The sequence below is a fragment of the Parasteatoda tepidariorum genome, chromosome 6 (genome assembly GCF_043381705.1).
Source record: "Parasteatoda tepidariorum isolate YZ-2023 chromosome 6, CAS_Ptep_4.0, whole genome shotgun sequence".
NCBI lineage: Eukaryota > Metazoa > Arthropoda > Arachnida > Araneae > Theridiidae > Parasteatoda > Parasteatoda tepidariorum.
The window spans coordinates 18,263,700-18,278,482 of NC_092209.1; the positions used below are offsets into that span (position 1 = coordinate 18,263,700).

Below are 14,783 nucleotides of genomic sequence, written 5' to 3' on the forward strand. Positions count from 1 at the left end.
TAAGTTTAATAACTTTTGAAATATTTAGTTAGTTTTCAACTAGGCTAATTCAAAAGCGCACGAAAAATTGTTATAAGTAATTATTATTTATTGAATAATAAATAAGCTAATTTAAAAGCGTAATATTAATCGAAATAAATAAAAATTTAGAATTGAATAAAAAGATGTAGTTAAAAACTATGAAGAATGAAGAATTCAAGGGAAATTACTGAAAAAGAAACAATTTAGATATCAAAGCTTCCCGACCCATTATTTGCAACCTACTATTATTTAATTGCAAACGTAATCATTTGCACTTTTAACTGCTTTGTATTCTTCCCATGATGGCTTCTCGTGTTGATTTAAGCCAGTATGAGTAATTAAATAGATTCATTTTCGTTGTTCGGAAATTGTGGGCCTTATGACTACCGATGTCTTTTGTTCAGTTTCTTTAGTTTTTCTGGTTGAGGGATTAATTTTGGGTGTGGACTCTGTCAACAATGAATGGGCTTTTCCTTGTCTGTTTTGAACTCTAATGGATAATTGATTTTTGTTGTGCTTAGAAGTCAGGGAAAAAAATGTCTGTTTTACTTTATTTTTCAGTGACAAGTCACGAATGATTTGCGACCCTTTTCTTTATGTTACACACTACAAAGAATTTGTGGATTTTTTTTAGTGACACGTTGCGAATAATTTGCGGCTGCTTTTAATTTTTTTTAATTTTTTTAAGTGACACGTGACGAATGATTTGCGGCCTCTTTTTTTCCTTCTGTGAATATATCTTGAATACATTTTAGCAGAACCGCGATGGCTCAGGGGATAGAGCGTTCGCCTTCCAATGGGGTGATCCGGGTTCGAATCCCTAGCGATGGCTGGTCGATACGAATCCGCATCCGGCTTGCACCGACCACAGCGCTGATGTATAATATCCTCAGTGGTGTTCGTGGTTTTCTTCTTCATGTAACGCAAATACAGTTTGGTTCCATCAAAAATAGTTTTATCCTGTTGTTCCCTTGACTTCTAGATAGAGTTCAAAATTACAAGGCTACGGCGGTGAACATTGGTAGTCGTAAGCACAAAATCGTGTCAGCAGTTCAATGACGGTTATAGAAAAAAATATATCACATCTATAGATGTCCCAGCCTAATTCGATAAAAATTATTCCATTAAATTCCTTTTGAATAATTTATATAAAAGTCATGCAATTGCAAGATTAAAATGTCCCGCAGTGGGCTGAGCGTTAAGACACGGCTCCCAGCAGGTCACCGAAGTCAAGCATCACTGGCTGCGATCAGTGTGTGGGTGGGTGACCACTTGGATCTGTCAGCGTAGGGACCGAGGGTGTGCGTCGTTAAACTGTTCTACCGTAAAAGTGCTCGACTTCGCGTGCAGGTCGTCGGGCTACCAAACCAGGGGAGCCACCCCCTCTACAGAGGATCAAAATTGCGATGGCATGTCTTCGGATCATCCTCAGGGATGTTTCCCAGACCGTCGCCATTAGCCCATTGTGCAGCTTTAGTGCGAAGTAAATGAACTACAACAACAGCAAGATTGAAAAAAAAAAATAATAAATGTAAATGATTTTCTTAATGCAAAATACATTTAAATAGTTAATTAAAAAATAAATTATGCAGTTAAGAAAATATATTATTATGATGTTTGAATCGCATTGATTTTATTAAGAGTATATGCCATTCTTGCATACTTTGTTTCTTGCATATTTTGTTTTGTTGAGTTTTTTCAGCGAGACAATGGGAATGGAGCAGAATTCTGAGAAAGATCTTTTATTACACAACCAATGTGCCGTAAAAATCAGCTAGTGTACCGTAAAAACAAGTAGTAGGTATTTCAAAAATGGTACAAAATGAAATTGCGACTGTACAACTTCACTTTGAAGGAGGCTCTCTTTTGGAAGGTTGGATCGGCAGCAATGCCGGTTTTTACATTGGGATGAAGTAAAACAAATGTATAGTTATGGAGCAACGTATTGCGTAAGCATTTTTTGGACAATTTTGGTCTTCCCCTTGTCAGGAAAAATAGGCAAATCACAAACCTTAATGTTCCCATAAAGAAATCTGTTACACTCCTCCCTTATTAATGAAAATCAAATAACTTCTGTAACTTTGCATTAAAAAAAATGCCATTTTTATACATTTATAAAATTTTTAATGGAATATTCTTTAAAAGTATTTTTATATTTTTCTTTAGTCCACAAAAATCTTGTCGTCTGAAACTTTCCGAAGAAATTTTTCCTACCGTTTCTTTCAAAAATTTGATTTTAAAATTGTAGTTTGTTTGGATTTTAAATAACATGAAAATAAAAGGATTTTAAAGCCTTAAGTATTAGGCATTGCTCACAATTTTCCTCCCCATCTCCAAACTACAAAATAAGAAAAATTTGATCTTAGATCGTAAGGTATCGGAGTAATTTCAATGAGTCTTATGTTTATAAATGCTTGAGACAAATCGTATAAAACTTCAAAAAGCTATAAAAAAAACTTTTTTTTTTATTTCAACACATTTAGTGTTGGTCAGAGGTAAATTTTAAAGATCACTAAATTTATATATGCTAGCGAGATATTGAACAAAACTTTAAATTGTGAGAAAATCATGAATTTAATACGTAAAGTATTGGTCTTGAGGGTTATTATGCAAAGTAAATTAAATTTATCTATGCATGAAATAATGTGAACCAAACTCCAAAATGGGAAAAATCATGATCTGCAAATGTAAGGCCTTTAGCTTAATTTCAATGAGTCTTATATATGCTTGTAACATTATATATGCTTGTAGCATTATTATATATGCTTGTAACAAATCGTATAAAACTTCAAAATGTTAAAAAAGAAAAAGAAAAAGGAAAAAAAAAGAAAAGATTTTACCACATTTAGTGTTGTCTAGAGGTTAATTTTAAAGAGCATTTAATTTATATATGCTTATGAGATATTTAACAAAACTTTAAAATGTGGGAAAGTCATGATTTTAACACGTTGAATGGCATGGGGGTCACTGGTGACCGGCACTGAGTTCGTTCGTAACGCCAAGGGAAAGCCAAGATTATTAAAAACACATAATTCGAGTAAATTTTTAATTTTTTTAATATTATTATCGTTACTAAAATGGTTTGAAGAAATGAATGCAATATACTAATAATGCAATATACTAGTGCTGAACAAAACCATTTTAAATTAGTTTCCTAAATTCAAAAATTTCATACAAAAACATGAAACTTTGTAACCATTTCAAAAATAAAAATTTAATATTCTAAAAAATCCGAAAAAATTGACTGCAAGCAGAGTGTAAATATTTTATCAATTGCTTAACACGTTGAATGCCATGGGGGTGACCGGTGTCCGGCGAAGTCAAGATTATTAGAAATACATTATTCGAGTAAATTTTTAATTTTTTTACATTATTATCGTTACTAAAATGGTTTGAAGAAATTAATGCAATATAGAACACACAAAAATAGTTTTACTTATATACACAGAGATACCAACTTGCTTTGGACAGCGAGTAAATATTTTCAAGTGGTAGTTTATTAATTGTGATTCTTGGTTTAATAAATTCAATTTAATAGATTTTTATCCACCGATATTTCTAAACAATTTGTATGTTTATATAATTCACCACTTTTTTCAGTCATGGTAAATCTTTTAAAAAACTATCAAAATCTGTCTAATATTTGCAAATTTAGTTTGTAGTTATTTACCGTTGTGGCCAGACGGTCAAGCCATGTAAAATTAGTGTGGCATTCAACGTGTTAATACGTTAAGTGCTGGCCTCGAGAGTTATTCCAAAATTTTTTAAATGCTTGAGGGATATTATATAAGGGTTGCTTTAAAATGGTACGTAAGAGTTGCTTTATAAGGGTTCTGAGGGCTTAATAAGTATGAAATTTGTAAAAAAAAAAAATAATAAATGGGTATTTGTTTGTTTCAAACACAGCTTTCGGTCTAATGATTAGATGAACATATTTATTTAAACTTTAATTCTTATCTAATGCAATAAAAATAAACCTGACATTGAAATTGATAGGAGTGCCATGCGGTAACCAGATTCAAAAGAATTCTTTGGGTGTAAAAATGATCCCCTTTTTTAAATGTAACTCTACAGTCAAACACGCCGAGTAGTCATGAGTCTTATCAGATATTATTGTTCCTGACGATAAGTAAATAGTATTCGTACGACTAATTTGTTCTTAGATGATAAGAGTAGAGCGACCTCGTGCCTCATGACTAACTATCTCAATTCCGATAATAAAGCTTGAAAATGTTAAGTNCGACAGTGATGGAAATCCTTCACAGTCATTTTCTAACTTCATGATCGGGATATCTCCTGCTTATTAATCTCTTCAAAAAAAAATCTCAAAAAGAATGTCGGCAGCTTTTCCGTTTTCAAGAATAAGTCCGGACTCCTGTTCCAGTTATCACTAGTTACCACATTTTTAGGATGTGCCATTGATGATTCCTTACATGATGTGCCTCAATATGATGATTTTTAACATGTTCTTATACAATAAAACAACAAAGATTTTTTTCAAAAAAGAACTGGACTAATTCATTTTCACTAGCCAAAGTTTTTCTGTTTGTTTCATCCTAGACTCAGGGAGCTTCTATGGAGAAGAAGGTATGTTTTTTTGAATATACTTGTTATCTTCTGGAACTTGTTTTTTGAAGAAGAAAAATTACTATTCCTCATGGGTTATAAAAGTTTTGGCGACACCACTTCCAAAAAAATGTACTAACTATATGTTTCACCCGGCCATTAATTTTTTAGTTTTTTTTTCTTTCTAAATTGTTATCATTTTTGCAACTTTTTCATTTTTATTCTATACCCAACCGTAACAGGGCAATGCCCTTTTTATACATTTTATAAAATTTTGAGTGGAATATTCTTTAGAAGTATTTTGTAATTTTCTTCTGTGGACAAAAATCTTGTCGTCTGAAACCTTTCGAAGAAATTTTTCCTACTGTTTCTTTCAAAAACTTCATTTTAAAATTGTAGTTTGTTTGGATTTTAAATAACATGAAAATAAAAAGATTTTGCAGCCTTAAGTATTAGGCATTGCTCACACTTTTCCTCCCCATCTCCAAACTACAAAATAAGAAAAATTCGATTTTAGATCGTAAAGTATCGGCCTTTAGCGTAATTTCAATGAGTCTTATGTTTATATATGCTTGTGACAAATCGCATTAAACTTCAAAATGTTAAAAAAAAAAAGTAAATTATGATTTTAACACATTTAGTGTTGGTCAGAGGTAAATTTTAAAGAGCATTATATTTATATATGCTTGTGAGACATTAAACAAAACTTTAAATTGTGAGAAAATCATGATTTTAATACGTAAAGTATTGGTCTTGAGGGTTATTACAATATAAATTAAATTCATATAATGCATGAGATAATGGGAATCTAACTCCAAAATGGGAAAAATCATGATCTGCAAGCGTAAAGTATCGGCCATTTAGCGTAATTTCAACGAGTCTTTTATATGCTTGTAACATTATATATGCTTGTAGCATTATTATATATGCTTGTAACAAATCGTATAAAACTTCAAAATGTTAAAAAAAAAAGTAAATTATGATTTTAACACATTTAGTGTTGGTCAGAGGTAAATTTTAAAGATCACTTTAAATTTATATATGCTAGCGAGATATTGAACAAAACTTTAAATTGTGAGAAAATCATGATTTTAATACGTAAAGTATTGGTCTTGAGGGTTATTATGCAAAGTAAATTAAATTTATCTATGCATGAAATAATGTGAACCAAACTCCGAAATGGGAAAAATCATGATCTGCAAACGTAAGGTATCTGCCTTTAGCTTAATTTCAATGAGTCTTATATATGCTTGTAGCATTATTATATATGCTTGTAACAAATCGTACAGTCCCGCAGTGGACTGATCGTTAAGACACGGTTCCCAGCAGATCACCGAAGTCAAGCATCACTGGCTGCTGTCAGTGTGCGGTTGGGTGACCACTTGGATCAGTCTGCGTAGAGACCGAGGGTGTGCGGTATTGGTCCTCGTTAAACTGTGCTACCGTGAAATGCTCGACTTCACGTGCAGGTCGTCGGGCTACCGAAGCGGGGGTACCATCCCCTCTACAGAGGATCAAAATTGTGATGGCATGTCTTCGGATCATCCTCAGGGATGTTTCCCAGACAGTCGCCAATAGTCCATTGTGCAGCTCTAGTGCGACGTAAATGAACAACGACAACAACAAATCGTATATGCTTTTTTTTTCGAATGGTTTTTCACTGAAGTTTATTCGTTTCGCCTTAGAAGATGCCAGAGGTGTTACTCATTTCGCGTTACCCAGTGGGTGCCTGTGAACCAAAGTCACGGAGGTGAGTAACATTGCCCACGCCACCCTGTCACAAAACCCGTTCATAGGGTGGGTCACATTCATTCATCACACACAACTGAGGACAACACAAGAGAGAGTAACATCCATGCCCAGGGCGGGATTCGAACCCGCGGCCATTGGCTTCGCAGTCAGGAGCGCTAACCGCTCGGCCACCTGGCCAGCACTTCAAAATGTAAAAAAAGAAAAGAAAAAAAAGATTTCACCACATTTAGTGTTGGTTAGAGGTTAATTTTAAAGAGCATTTAATTTATATATGCTTATGAGATATTGAACAAAACTTTAAAATGTGGGAAAACAATGATTTTAGCACGTTGAATGGCATGGGGGTCACCGGTGACCGGCACTGAGTTCGTTCGTAGCGCCAAGGGAAAGCCAAGATTATTAGAAACACATAATTCAAGTAAATTTTTATTTTTTTTAAATACTATTATTGTTACTAAATTAGTTTGAAGAAATTGATGCAATATAGAAAATGCGAAAATAGTTTTATTTATATACATAGAGATACCAACTTGCCTTGGACAGCGAATAAATATTTGCAAGTGGTAGTTTATTAATTGTGATTCTTGGTTTAATAAATTCAATTTAGTAGATTTTTATCCTCCATTATTTCCAAACAATTCGCAAGGGTTATATATTTCACCACTTTTTTACAGATACGTCACGCTAAATCTTTTAAAAAACTAGCAAAATCTGTCTAATATTTGCAAATTTAGTTAGTAGTTATTTACCGTTGTGGTCAGGTGGTCAAGTCATGTAAAATTAGCTTGGCATTCAACGTGTTAACAGATTAAGTTTTGGCCTCGAGAGTTATTCCAAAATTTTTTTAAATGCTTGAGAGATATTATATAAGGGTTGCCTTATAATGGTTCGTAAGAGTCGCTTTATAAGGGTTCTGAAAGCTTTATAAGTATGAAATTTGTAAAAAAAAAAAATAAATAAATGAGTAAATGTTTGGTTCAAACACAACTTTCGGTCTAATGATTAGATGAACATATTTATTTAAACTTTAATTCTTATCTAATGCAATAAAAATAAACCTGACATTGAAATTGATAGGAGTGCCATGCGGTAACCAGATTCAAAAGAATTCTTTGGGTGTAAAAATGATCCCCTTTTTTAAATGTAACTCTACAGTCAAACACGCCGAGTAGTCATGAGTCTTATCAGATATTATTGTTCCTGACGATAAGTAAATAGTATTCGTACGACTAATTTGTTCTTAGATGATAAGAGTAGAGCGACCTCGTGCCTCATGACTAACTATCTCAATTCCGATAATAAAGCTTGAAAATGTTAAGTACACATAGATTCAGGAAGATAGCCAAATATAAATTTCATAATAGATTTTATAATAGAAGAGATAGCTGAATCTATAAGCGTTATTGTTTTTACGCGGTTGAAAACCGGTTTGCACTTGCTTATGTTCATGTATTAATTAGTTAACATGAATACGTTAAATGTAATGAAATACGTTAAAAATAAATACAAATAGGAGGTACGTGAAAAATCTCCTAAATAAAAACCCATTACATGTATATTTAAATGCAAAATTAAAAATATAATAATATAATACCTGATATAATAAATATTCTATATTTATATAATATATCGTCGAATTTATCCAATCGTCGAATTAATATTATATATCGTCGAACTTAACTAATTGATACACTAACGTAAACAAGTAGTACAAGTAGGTTTCAGTCCCGTAAAAATAATAAAGCTGTATGGTATTACCTGATAATTAAGATTTTACATAGAATTTTATAGTGCGTCTAATAATTAGCCCAGGGACTGTATAGTAGTGAAACTATTGCAGTCGCTACTTTTTTTTGTAGTTTGTAGTGTAGTGTGCTACATTTTTTTTAAAAAAAAAGTAGTGTAGTTAGTAGTGCAATACAAAAAAGCAGTAGTTTGTAGCGATTCCTGCCAACTACTTTTTACGTAAAGGCCTGGTTTCTTAGGACAGGACGCCGTCAGCTGGANAGTTATTTCACAGTAGATCAACTTCGAAATAACTGCAGTTATTCTGCAGTAGCTCAACCTCGAAATAACTACAGTTATTTTGCAGTAGATCAACTTCGAAATAACTACAGTTATTTTGCAGATCAACTTCAAAATAACTGCAGTTTAATAATACTACTGCGGTTTAAAAACTGTAGTAATTTTGTAGTTCTTCGACTTCAAAAAGTCTGTAGTGCTATGGGCCAAATCACCTCAGTCTTCAAACTGCAGTTTTTTTAAAGAATTTTTGCAATTTGTTTTTAATTCATTCATCGTTAACATTAAGAAACATATTTTTTGCAAATTTAAAACTAGTAAGTTTACTAATTTATTTTCTTTTTTAAAAAAAAAAACCTAAAAGATTTCAAAATATTAGTTATCTTAATAAATGCTAAAATAAAAAGCAAAACATGTTTTTTAAAAATAAATTGAAATTTTATCCCTATCATCCTGGAACTTCGGAATTTTTCCGTAGAAAATCACAATAATAAATTTAAAATAAACAACAAAAAAATTCCAATTTGTATCAATGAACAACTATTTTTTATACACTAAAATATGGCTTTTTGTCAAGTATTAAATGTATAGTTTGTAAACTGGCAAATGGATATATTTTGCCAAATAAATACAAAAAAAAATTAAAATCATTACTTTTTGCACACAAAATAGAGACAATGTTTTTTGTGCTAAATGTAACACAAAAACTGATAATATAGATTTGTTTTGAATAAATTTATACAGAAATGTGACTGATATTGTTTTGTAATCAAGAGGTATTAGTAAAATTTAATTGAAAATTCATAGCACATGGTGATTATACTATTATTATTCAATCCTGTATAATACCTGATATAATAAATATTCTATATTTATATAATATATCGTCCAATTTATCCAATCGTCGAATTAATATTATATATCGTCGTTCTAAGAAACCAGACCTTTAAGGAACAGGGTTTTAGCATAGCTAATTTTTCGAATTTGATGGGCGCAAATCTTCGCGGATTTGTCAATGGGCGCAATTTAAAGTTGCGTATAACTAATATTTGAGTTAGCCATTGCGAATAATGTATAAGTTATCCACTTTGGTAACACTTTCACATGCGACTGTAAACTCGTGAAACATAGATGTTATTTCTAAAGAAAGGAACATATTTTCGATGGACTTAATGTCTTACTCGAAATAAAAGAGCATAAAACACTTCACGAAATTGCAAGTATTTGATAATTTTGTCCACTTCGATGGCAGGTCGTCGGGCTACCAAAGCAGGGGAGCCATCCCCTCTGCAGAGGATCAAAATTGCGACGACATCTCTTCGTATATTAAGTACCTACCTACCTTGATAATTTCCTAGCATTTCTCAACCTAAATATTCGTTGTCGGGGCGGGCATAAAACGTTGAAATAAATAAACAAATTCGAAAAAAAAAATGTTTTAGAATAACAAATTGGTCCATGTAAACAGGATTAAATATTTCTAAATAATTCTTAATGTTTAATTCAAGCCAATTTTCTTATTCAAAATTATTTTGAACATAAGTATAAATTAATGTCTCGAGCAAAGATCGGTTTCTTAAAATAGTGACGTAGTTTGCAGTCACTGCATTTAAAAGAAGTAGTTGTAGTTGTAGTTAACTACATTTGTGACAAAGTAGATGTAGTTGTAGTAAACTACAAAATAGTGTAGTTTTCCGACCACTGCTTATGAAATTCTATTCTAAAAATGGCACAAAACGTCATGGAGAAAAGCCACTGTTTTGAGAAAATGAAACGCGTTTGTGGTCTAATTTTTTAGTCATTAAAAACTTACACCAATGCTGCATTATCAGGGCTCATAACAAATTGTAAAAAATGAGAATAAAGTATTGGTTTTGATAAATTTAATCTAAGCGGAAAAATGTCGCCAGATTGGCGATTTTTTAAAAAGTTTAATAACTTTTAAAATATTTAAGTTATTTGTCCGTTCTAATGCCCAAATAATTCTTTACGGCATGATGGCATATACAATTTAAAGTTATAGCTTTCCTTCAAGTGTAATGCACTTAATCTGTGTTTTTTTTTTTTTTTTTTTTAATTTTCTTCGGCGAAAGAGCTTCGAAAAACAATGTTAAAAGGATACAGGCTAAGCCTACTTTTATAACGTTTTTAAGAAATATATATATTGAACAATAGAAGTTATTTCTAATAAGTACATTAAATAAAGCACATTATATTGTACATGCATTACATATTTTTTTACGTGAAAAATCTTGAAACACTCAGCATTTACAGTCTGTTGTTTATATCTCAACATGCCAATTGTTCCCTATTCCGGAAACTAAAATAATTGTAATAAATAGCAAAAATTAATTTTTTTAAATATAAAAAAATGCCCTCACAACTTAACACTTTCATTGTCATCCGAATGCATGCTATCATTGAAGAGTGGTAATGTGTAAAGATAAAATCAAAGTTAAATTTTAATATTTTAGCTCCAGTTTATTTTTAAACTTTAAAATAAGTTTTTTAATAAACACAAAATTTTATTGTCATGAGAACACGTATTTTCTGACAAAAGTAGTTAGATGATAATGTGCATCTTTCCTCCACGTGTTCTATTTAATTGATACTAACTGAAAGCAAGAAGTTCGATACGCAATATCGCGTGATCCAAGCATCGAGCGTGTTAACGCTGTTTTTCAAAGTTCTGTCGCCAAGGAAAAAAATTAATAATGATAAAAAAAAGCTATAGTTTAAGTGCCTTACCCTTGAAGCAATGCAATAATTTTAAACTATATATATAATCTTACCGTGAAGAATTATTTGGGCTTTAGAACAGACAAGACAACTTAAATATTTTAAAAGTTATTAAACTTTTTTAAAAATCGCTAATTTGGCGACATTTTTCCATCTAGATGAAAATTATCAAAATCAATGCCTCATTCTTAATATTGTAAACTTTTATGAGACCAGGTAATGCAGCATTGGAGTAAGTTTTTAAATATTAACAAATGAGACCACAAACGCTTTTCATTTTCACAAAATCGTGACTTTTCTGCATATTGACGTTTTGCGCCATTTTCAAAATAAGACAGCAGTGAACAGCAGTGGATTTAGATAAGACCAGCGGGTGACCGAGCTCCGCTCGGAGAAAACAGGTATCGAAGCTAACTCGAAGATATAAATTTTCAATTGTGATTTATCAAAACAATACATGCCATAAGAAAATTTGTGAAACCATTGGTGAAAAGATAACCGGTTAAAGTGCACCATTGTAAACTATCTGAACAAAGTTAGAGTTTGGAAAGGGTCTATACAAAGGTAAAGTTTGAAAAGTCATAGGAAATAAAATGTAATTGATAACAAAAAATTATACAATTAAAGACACTGTTCACAACGAATTCGTAAATTTGCTTCCGTTCATCCGCTTCTTGAAAATTCTTGTCCAGGAAAAGGCGTCGATGAGAGAGGCATTGTTGAGCATAAACTCCGCAGGAAGACGCGTCATCTTGGTGGTTGTAAGCGTTGCGAGGCTTCACGATGCATCCTTTCAGCTTTTCATTCGTAACAACGGTATTCAAAACGTGTCGCAGTATTTTTCTCAAAACAGCATCGATGGGCAGCGGGTTGTCGACTGGATCGCAGACTAATAGTTGACGTTCTCCATAGCTTGCTTCGTAAATTCCTAGCATCCAGTGCTCGCCTCTATCCATTTGAGCTCTCTTGTGAATGGGAATGAGTAGCACGTCGAATCCTTGTTGAACGCCGTATAGATAGTTGGAAGCCTTGTTCTGGTCGCTGATATCGTTGAGAAGAGCCATTCCTTCATAAGCGCCATCCGCTGTTGTAACGTAGAAGCGTGCGACAAATTCAGGGTGAAGTACGGCAACTTTGACGGTCGGGTAAGCTTGTTCGGCGTAATGGAGAAGCATTCTGACAATNTCTCTTCATTTTCATGCATTGTCATCCAATTCTGAACTGTGTGCTAAATTTGAAGTTTGTAGCTAGTCGGGAAGTTAGTTTAAAATCGATTACAAAATTCCACCCGGACAGACATACACGAAGGCAAGTTTATTAAAACGTGGTAAAATAGGAAACTGTTCGCGAAAAAGCATCATTTTTTAGTACTTAAATTTTTCCAGCTTCTTTTATTTCGTTTATTATTTTTATCATCATTATTTATTTGTTTATTATTATTATCATTGTTGATTTATTTATTAATATTATCGTTATTTGCTTATTTATTATTATCATTTATTCTTATTATGTATTTATTTATTATTATGTATTTATTTATTTTTCTTTCAAACATCTGAACTCGAAGTAAGAACCGAAATTTAAATTTAGCGCTTATTCTTTTAGTTTGGGCTATCATTAGAAGGGTTATGAATTTCGGGTACGAAAAGTTGTCGTCACTGGTTTCTGAAATTTTTTTATAACTACTCCAATCATTAGTGATCCTTAAAATGGGAAACTATGTTCATAATATGTTCGCAAAAATATTTATTCCTTTAATCTTAAAAAGAAGTAAAAATAAAACAATGCAAATTGTAAAAAAAAAGTTTTTTTCTCTTTTTCAAACACTAAATGTAAAAATGTAATAATAATTAAAAAAAATAATACACTGAATAATAAAGTAAAAAATAATATCTAATTTATCTCTTTTACCTATTAAAATCTCTTTTTTATAACAAAATAATAAAAAAAAACGAACCTAAAATATTAAAAAATAAAAAATTACCTATTTTATTCTTATTATGTATTTTTAGGCTTTTATGATAACAAATTATTATTTTAAAGTTGGAATAAATATATTTATTTTTCTTTAAAACATCTGAACTCGAAGTAAGAACCGAAATTTAAATTTAGCGTTTATTCTTTTAGTTTGGGCTATCATTACAAGGGTTATGAATTTCGGGTACGGAAATTTATCATCTCTGGATTCTGAAATTTTTAATAACTACTCCAATCATTAGTGATCCTTAAAATGGGAAATTATATTCATAATATAATCGCCTAAATATTTATTCCTTTAATCTCAAAAAGAAATAAAAATAAAACAATGCAAATTGTGAAAAAAAAGTTCTTTTCTCTTTTTCAAACGCTAAATGTAAAAATCTAATAATAATAAAAAAATAATACCCTAAATAATAAAATAAAAAATAATATCTAATTTATCTCTTTTACCTTTTAAAATGTCTTTTTTAAAAACAAAATTAAAAAAAAAAATAAAAAAAAATAAAAAAACTAAAATATTAAAACATAAAAAATTACCTATTTTATTTTTATTATGTATTTTTAGGCTTTTATGATAACAAATTATTATTTTAAAGTTAGAATAAATATATATATAATATATATGGATTTATATATTACTTTCCATGCATATCCCAAGGAAAACATTCAATTTCGCGTTTAAAAAGGAAAATTCTAGACATAGTTTATAAAGCAATTCCTATTCAGTATTACGAAGAAGAGAGCGATGGGGTTATTGCTAATTACTGTTGGTATGTTAGCTTACCGGAGAAATTTTTTATTTTGAAAAAATGGAGATTTATATGAAAACAATAAAATCAATATTTTTCGGAACAAAAATGTAGGTTCTACCGAGATTTGAACTCGGATCGCTGGATTCAAAGTCCAGAGTGCTAACCATTACACCATAGAACCAACTTCCCATGCCGGGAATCGAACCCGGGCCGCGTGGGTGAAAGCCACGAATCCTAACCACTAGACCGCATGGGACTTGCTCAGAGAGAGCGTATTTAAGAACTTGTTTCGTCTTCTTTTTTTTGCTTTGCACTCATTTTTACTCTTATATAATTCGCCAACACTCGCCACAAGCGCCAACATATTCCTTCTATCATCATACGTCAGGGGTTGCCAAACTTTTTTGATCATCGACCCCTACATAATTTTTCGAAATCTCCATCGACCCCCATAAAAGTAATTTTCTGTTAATTAAAATAAAACTCTATTAGATATTGTGTTTGTACATTTATTTTATGATTTTGAACATTTATTAAAGTAATAGTACATAGTGTAACAATAGTTTTATGAAAAATATATTAATGTTGAAATATAAATACCTTCATATTTATGAAATAATAAGTAATTGTAAGTAAGTAGAAATAATAAGTAAAGTAATTACGGATTTATTGCTTCTTAATCAATGACATGGGTGTGCCTGGTGATTTTTTTTTCTACAAGGTTCGTTATATTGGGTGCAAAATTGGTCAATTTTAATCTTAATCCCCTCGAAACTCCACATTTAATTTATTTCTGTTCTTAGTTAAGATTGAATTTACGTGACTGAAACCGGCTTCAATCATATAGGAACTTCTTGGAAATGCTATCACAAATGGCTGAGCAATTTCGTAAAGTCTTACATATTTTTGCATTATATTTATATTTGTCCAAAATTTGCTTATTGTTAAANT

The 14,783-nt window shown here is 31.2% G+C and overlaps 2 non-coding genes across 2 annotated transcripts; both read right to left on the reverse strand.

The window, feature by feature from the left end:
• Window positions 1-13,941: 13,941 nt before the first annotated feature.
• TRNAQ-UUG (transfer RNA glutamine (anticodon UUG)) lies at window positions 13,942-14,013 on the reverse strand. The gene has a single exon. It is a non-coding gene; the product is annotated as a tRNA-Gln (tRNA).
• Window positions 14,014-14,016: 3 nt separating this feature from the next.
• On the reverse strand, window positions 14,017-14,088 carry TRNAE-UUC (transfer RNA glutamic acid (anticodon UUC)). Its single transcript has one exon. It is a non-coding gene; the product is annotated as a tRNA-Glu (tRNA).
• Window positions 14,089-14,783: the final 695 nt, after the last annotated feature.